General features: G+C 40.1%; 1 protein-coding gene across 1 annotated transcript in view; it reads left to right on the top strand.

Annotated features, from left to right (window-relative positions):
• Positions 1-4,189: 4,189 nt before the first annotated feature.
• LOC134320700 (kelch-like protein 29) overlaps positions 4,190-7,917 on the top strand; it is a 352,789-nt gene continuing 349,061 nt past the window's right edge. Inside the window, exon 1 of the mRNA XM_063002246.1 lies at positions 4,190-4,442. The gene's annotated coding sequence lies outside the window, so the exon portion shown is untranslated. The remainder of the gene's footprint in view (positions 4,443-7,917) is intronic.

The following is a 7,917-nucleotide window of genomic DNA, read 5'->3' as shown; positions in this document are numbered from 1 at the left end:
AACCTGGACCACTCCACCTACAAATCAAACCCAGGACCTTCTTGCTGTGAGGCAACGGTGCTACCTACTGAGCCACATTGCCACCCTAGTCCAAAACATTTGGAGCTTATTTTACTAGAAATATAATGAAAAAACATTTACATAATATGTTAGATACACAAATTATAATAAGCTACTATGTAATTGCTTTTCTATATCTGCCTAATATTTTAATTCTATATTACAAAGAGGCTTGTAAACAAGCACAATAAGCTACAGCACAAAAATAACTCATCCAGTTATCTTGTGTTTACTGCGTTTAGAATTCATATAAATTAAGACAATTCTTTTTGAAGGCTGGAGTCTATTTTGCATATTTATTAATGCCATAAATTAATGGCTGAAAATACAGTGTGTATGTAATAATCTGAAGAAAATAGTTTTTAAACATGAACAGATAAAAACAGGCAGACTTTATTTAGTTATTGTCTGGTGCACCAAGTGGTAAACAGAGCTGTACTTTGTCGTCATGTCTCTTGCTAATTAAACATACACTTGGGATGTAAACATTTCCCTTGAAAGTTTTCCATTTGGGAGGTCCTAATTCTGCTGTCACAGACTACACCTTGCTCCATGTTCAAGATGTGGAATCTTTGCCAAGGTCAGGTAAAAAACACATTGAGGTCAGTTGAAGCGTAGTGAAATGCAGTGTACCGCATCGGCTGCACCCACAGCCTCGACCTAGCTGAATAGATATACATATGATTTAAAGTTTGCAGTCAAAGCAGAACACAAGGGAAAACATCAGCATCTCACTAGAAGGTAAATTACAGACTAATGGAAAATCAACAGTTCTCGTAGTTAATAATGAATGAAAGAAGAAATCTCTCTTTAATATTTAAAATTCATTTATATATTTGTGGCACCTCTTTAAATGATTGATTTCAGGTGTTTCAGCAACACTCATTGTTAACTGGTGTATGAAATTGTTTGTTGACAGTTTGTTGGGTTTGGTGTGGAGGAAGTCCATTGACCTGCACACAGCCCTGACCTCAGGCCCATTCATGGAAATTGGAACATTAGTTGAACACCAGTCATTTTCTTCCAACATCAATACCTGACCTTACATAGGTTGTTTTGACCAGATTCTCACAGACAGAAGCAGAGAAGTAATTGCCCTCTTTCCAGTTGCCTTGTTATTGTATATTTGCCACAGTGAACAATCAGGTTGTAAACCTTCATTTATTTATTTAAAGAAAACCATGCACCCTGTGAACTAGTGAAAATTGGTAAGCCAAATTGTATAGTTGAAAACAGCTAGGCTTGATATCAGACAGCCCTGTAAGGCTTCCTAAAGCTTACAGTCAAAGTCAAGCACTGACCTTAAACTTTCTAAAGTCTTGATAAGTGAGAGGATGTTCATAAATTTTCCCAAACAGCTTGGCTCTGAGAAGCAGTGCCAGCAGCAAGTTAAATCTTAGCTACAAATTTAAGCTTGCTATTAACTTTTGAAGTATTTATTTTTATAAAACTGATTTGATAAGAACACTTGGGTGGTGCAGCTGTCCATTACACTATGCTACCGCTATTGGCTGGCCAATGTGACTGTGGCTATGTCTGTGAGCTGAAGCCATGGGATGGATTGGTTCTCTGTCCAGGGTTTTCCTGCCTTGTCCCTGGTGGAAGCTGACTTACATTTACATTTTTTGCATTTAGCAGACACCTGTTATCCAAAGCGACTTACATTACAGTTACAGTAATACAGTTACAGTCCTGCTCAAGGGCCCAACAGCACCACCGTGGCAGTGGTGGGGCTTGAACCAATGACCTTCTGATTACTAGTCCAGTACCTTAACCACTAGGCTACAGCTTGCCCCTTGCTGTGACCCTTACCAGCATAAAGAGTTGATTAAAGTTAAATGAAAATGATTTGATCAATGTGTTTGACAGGTATCCTGCATTGTTAAACCCAGTCTAAGTCCTTTCTGGTTGCAGCAGTGCTCTGAGCTTCAGTTTCCAATTTTCCAGGACTGTAACCAAACAGCTGGCCATCATCTCTCAGTGCCTGATGGTTTGTGGCACATTAGGGATGTTCTTGGTGGTCTGAGTCTTTTACTTGCTTTAGTAAAGCAGTTTATGTCTGCCTTTATTTCATGAATATTTCATGTTCTGCCAATACAACAACAGCTTGTCAATCCTGTTACACATTTTCTCTGTTTTCAAATGTTTCTCTGTTGCTTTGAGATATTGTTAATTCATTTGTAAATCTTCACCAGCTGCTTCATCCTGGCCTTGGAGGCAGTGGGTCAGGCAGCACCTGGCAACACTAGGCACAAAAACAGGAATACATCATGGAACCAATCCAAGTTACAGGGCAACATACACCGATCAGCCATAACATTAAAACCACCCACTGTCCATTTTATCAGCTCCACTTGTCATATAGAAGCACTTTGTAGATCTACAATTACTGACTGTAGTCCATCTGTTTCTCTGCATGCTTTGATAGCCCCTTTTTATGCTGTTCTTTAATGGTCGGGACTCTCAGGACCAACACAGAGCAGGTATTATTTGGGTAGTGGGTCATTCTCAGCACTGCAGTGACGCTGACATGGTGGTGGTGTGTTAGTGTGTGTTGTGCTGGTATGAGTGGATAAGACACAGCAGCGCTGATGGAGTTTTTAAACACCTCACGGTCACTGCTGGACTAAGAATAGTCAACCAACCAAAAATATCCAGGTACACAGAGAAAGGGCGCAAAGACGAGAATGGCAAACAGGTCCACAAGACCCTATCAGCTGCATCACCATGGCTCCCTTAATAAGAGATGCAAGGATATAAAATCTACAAAGTGAGTGGGATCATTTTTATTTGCAGTGACTCAGAGTTTGAAACCTTCTAACATGCTCAAGTGTGGCAGTTTAAAAAGTTATTACATAACGTCAGTATCTAGTCTTTTTTTTATTAATGGAGCTGTGTAGGTTTGTTTAGTTGTACAGTTGTTGTGTTTAGTAGAATGGTATTTCTTTGTTAATAAGATAAATATGTTATGTTTGATGTAATGTATGGTTATGTCTGTTTCATTACTTCTTTGACTACAATACTTAATCAGGTATTTGACTACAAAGATACTTTTAATGGTTTAAAATGTTCAGTTCTTTTTTTAAAGGCTAAGTTTTAAAATTTGTGTGGAAAAAATAATAGTAATCATTTCTCCTAAAAAATCTTCAGGCTATTTGTAGGTGTCATTAAAAGGTAATTAAGTGGTTCTGATTTTATAGAGCTTCATAACAGTGGTTCGCCAGGTAGTGTGGGTGTTGCACAGCAACATGTGTCTAGAGGGTAGAAGTAGAAGAGGGTTTGATCTTGGCCTCAAGTCACTGTCTGTGAAGGGTTTTGAACGTTCCCCCGATGTCAGTGAGGATTTCTTCTATGTACTCCAGTTTTTTTCCCATGTTGTTCCACCTGGGTCCATGGGGCTACTCCAGTTGCTCTGGTTTGGCTGGTGGATTGGATGTTCAAAACTACTTCTAGCTGTGAGTATGTGTTGTTACCCTGTGATGAATATGTGCTCAGATCAGGGTCCATTTAGGCTGCATTAGAAGAAGATAGAAGATAAGAAGATATACTTTATTTGTCATATATACATATACAGGTGTACAGTACAATGAAATTCTTTCTTCGCATATCCCAGCTTGTTTGGAAGCTGGGATCAGAGCGCAGGGTCAGCCATCGTACGGCGCCCCTGGAGCAGACAGGGTTAAGGGCCTTGCTCAAGGACCCAACAGTAGTTGCATAGCAGAGCCTGGATTTCATCTTCCGGTTGATAGCCCAAAGCTCTACCCACTAGGCTACCACTGTCCCAGAGTTTCCAAATTACGTCCCACTTTATGTCACACTGTCTCAAATTATGTCCAGAGTTTGCTAGTGGAGCTACACCCACCACGACCCTGACCAGGAGGAAGTGTCTAGTAAGAAATAAGCAGGCAAATAAATAAAGGTTTCGCCCAGTGTTTCTACACTGACCATAATGAAGCTGTTGGTGAAAATGAATGAACGACTAGATAGATGAATAACGCTGATTGGCTGCACTGGCGGCTTTGTGGCAGCAGGCGGCGCTGCTGAACCTGCACACAAGCTGAACGTGATGTGTGAGGGGAGGAGCGGAGCTGGAGTTAAAGTGTCCGTACACGGCGAGTATGAGAGGCTGAGCAAAGCTTTCTCTCGGGCATCTCCACGTTCAGGCTTGGCAGAGCAGTTCGCATCCACAAACTCCACTATCGCTGCACTGTCAACATCTGCACCGAAGCGGGAACAGAGACACGGACCACCCTAGATACCAGAGACCGGGGGGCACCGGGCAGCATGCTGGTTTAGTTTGTGGCGCGCAGTTAAACATCAGCAGGTTGTGAATGAGGAGCAAAACAAGGACGCAAAGCGACGCTGTGGGAGCACTTCGCGAGGTGAGCCTACACCCTGGTATAACTATTAGTTTGAGCTTTTTGCAATGTTTGCATTGCAGTACGTCTGCTGTCACAGCTGCAGTCAGTGTGCGTGGTTAGTCTGATGTGCCAGACAATGCTGGGTATTTAATAACACAAGACGCGCATGTACCAGCCTCCGAGATGGCATCATCATAATCGCGGGGTGTTCAGCGTTTAGTGCGGCGCGCATGCGCACCACGCTCTCATCACGCTTGCGGCGAGGAAAACTTACTTTACGTCCGAAATCGTATCCGTTCCCTACTCCCTACAAACTTCAACATGCATTAAGTGTGTTTTGCTGTTTCTGTTTTACAACTTTTCACTTTCTTCTGATACAGTACGCGGTAGAAGTTCTTAAGTGTTTTGGCTGCACTGAATAAGGCTTTCGGATGGGCTTTATTAAATATCAAAACTACCTAAATAGTGCACTACTTAGAAAACACAGTGGGATTTTAGACATACAGCTGCTGATGGGATTTTAAAAACCAGACCGTTGGTGTCTTTACTAGTTCTGGAAATATGTATTTATTTATTAGTATTTTAACGTCATGTTTTACACATTTTGGACAGTAACGGTAATTACTCGTCACACAAGATTCATCAGTTCGCAAGTTTATTGTCAAACACAGTCATGGACAATTTTGTATCTCCAATTCACCTCACTTGCATGTCTTTGAACTGTGGGAGGAAACCGGAGCATCTGGAAGAAACCCACACAGACAAGGGGAGAACATGCACTCCACACAGAAAGAACCCGGACCGCTCCACCTGGGGATCGAACCCAGGACCTTCTTGCTGTGAGGTGACAGTGCTACCCACTTAGCCACCGTGCCGCCCAGTCCTGGCAATATAAAGCGTGACAATAATAATCAAAGACTAAAGCTGTCATCACTTGTCAGAAATGATACATTACAGTTGAATAAGTATTTAAAGCTCATGCAAACAGGCTAAAGTTTAAATGCATACACATCTTAGTTGTAGACTACCTAGTTAAAGTCTTATAACTTTTTAATAATTGGTTATAAACACACAAAACTTTTACCTGAGTAATACATTTCTCTTTCTTTTTTTCAGCTGTCACCACAGTGGAGACAAAGATAAAAATACTACATGAATTTAATCATTTAAAAACCAATACATGAGCTTGAAGTACTTATGATCCTTACTTTCGTTCACTGTGATTTTAATTATTGCTTTGCTGGACGTTTAATGTTTTGACAGAAAATTTTTAATTATTTGTATTAAAAGTATTAATACATAATTAATTACTACTTAGAAAATGTAGATATGCTTACGGTATTTTCAGTAGACAAATTCCAAGAATACTGCTACAATAAAATGTTACTAGATGCTGTACATGTTAAGAAGTGTGTCAGTTGCATTGCATGACGTTCAAAACCAAGTTCTAGCGGATTTAGACCAGTTCCTTTATAGACATCTTTTTATATTGTTGTCGGTGACCTTGTAGGACAGTGGAAGATTCCACAGTCCTACAAGGTCACCGACAACAATATAAAAAGATGTCTATTTTATCAGTTGTTATCGCATTCACAGAGCCTCAGATCCACATCCTTCTTTGCAGACAAGATTAAAATTTTTCTACTCACAATCCAGTCTTTGAGGTATTTTATTAAGGGTTTTTCAACCACAAATTGTCGCCCAAACACGTGGGGCGGCTCGACTGGTCTGGGGGCTGTGGATGATCGCCGATTCAGGGACGCCTGGTGAAGACTGATCTTCAACCCTTACCTCGCGGTTCAGAGAGAAGGAATCAGGCACACATCCACAGTGTCAGCCAGTGCTGCTGCTTCCACGAACCAAGGCCAGAAAATGTTTGTTTTTACACTTAATGTAATTGGTAATGAGATTATGTGTTGATATCTGATTTGTGTGGCTGTGAGGCTCGGGAGTAGACTAGACAAATCTGGGATTTTGCACTGGTTTACTGGAGAACAATCAGGGGTATTGTTCTGGTTTCTGAAATCAGGGTATGGGGACCCGAAGTGTTTTAACCGAGGTTTTTCGGGAAGAAACCTGGTATAGGCAGACGTGCTTATATAGAGAATAGAGTGCACTCAACTCCTTCAAGAGAAAGGAGGATTGGACGAGGTCACGAAACAACTTAAATTAGGATTTTTCTGTCACAATGTACAAAAACAGAAACCACTTTGTGCGTGCTTTGGTAAAGCATGAGCAACTATATTTTTTTAATAACAGTGATGCAAACTAAGACTATGGAATTTGTTGCTAATCACGTCTACATTATATCCAATAATTTGACTCTGGGCACTTGGGTGGCGTAAACGTAAATTATTGTTGGGGGATTGTGGCCCACAATGGATTGGTATTTGGGGTGTGTTACTGCATTGCGCCCAGTGATTCCAGGGAAGCAGAACCACTGCAACCCTGACCAGGATAAAGTGGTGGTAAAACATAAAAATAAAATGAAATTAAATTTGATTCTGCCACTAGTTGTATAAATGCTGTGCATCACACTATGATAGGTGACAAAAATACATTATTATACCAGTGAATAAAAACTACATTTAAATCAATATAAAAGTAAACTTATTACTAGAGTTTAGTGCTGCAAAAACAGTAGTACGTATTAGGGTTGGGCGATATTGCCGATTTTCATACCGTCATACCGTCTTCAGGAAATACCGCGGTATACGGTATTACCGGGGGGGGGGGGGGGGGGGGGGGGGTCGCGGACAAACTTTACAGTGTACACACTTGAGTGTAATTACAATATTTCAATGTTTTATTATAAAAAGATTTAACAATCTGAACGTCAAACATTGCTTATCTTGTCTGATCTATAATAAATACGCATAAGTATAAATACATGTGTATCAATTACACTTTAACACAAACATTAACACATAACATTTTGGCATTGTAATCTCTCTCTGCCCACACAAAACAGAATAATAGCAGGCTACACACTTCAATATATTTCAAAAGTTAACTGCTTAGTTTATAGTTACAGATATTTCTTAAAAGTGTATGAACGTGTACGATTAGTTATGCCTGTAATCCAGAATTAAGTTCTATACCGTAACAAAAAATATGAATGTAAATGTTCATGTTGCGATGACGGTGATGTAAAGTAATGTTAAAATAAGTCCAAACATTTGAGTGGTTAATGAGAACGCTACTTTAAATGTCACACAAGCTCAGTGCAAAACAACTCGAGCACAGAAACGGTACAAATCCGATCAATTCCCTACACACTCGCTCCCTACGCCCTATAGTGCGCTTAACTTTCTTAAAGGGCCAGACAATATATTTTATAATTCACATTACACGACAGGTGAGACATTCTTTTTTCTTAATATAGCGCTTTTATTTAGGAAAAAATAGTTCTTACATAGGCAGGAAAATCTATGGCAGACAAGAGTCAGAACAGCATATTGGGCGTAACGTTATTATTACTGTTTGCTCCTTTTTC

This window comes from Trichomycterus rosablanca, chromosome 9, assembly GCF_030014385.1.
Source record: "Trichomycterus rosablanca isolate fTriRos1 chromosome 9, fTriRos1.hap1, whole genome shotgun sequence".
NCBI classification, from domain to species: domain Eukaryota; kingdom Metazoa; phylum Chordata; class Actinopteri; order Siluriformes; family Trichomycteridae; genus Trichomycterus; species Trichomycterus rosablanca.
This window is presented reverse-complemented; position numbering and strand designations above follow the sequence as displayed.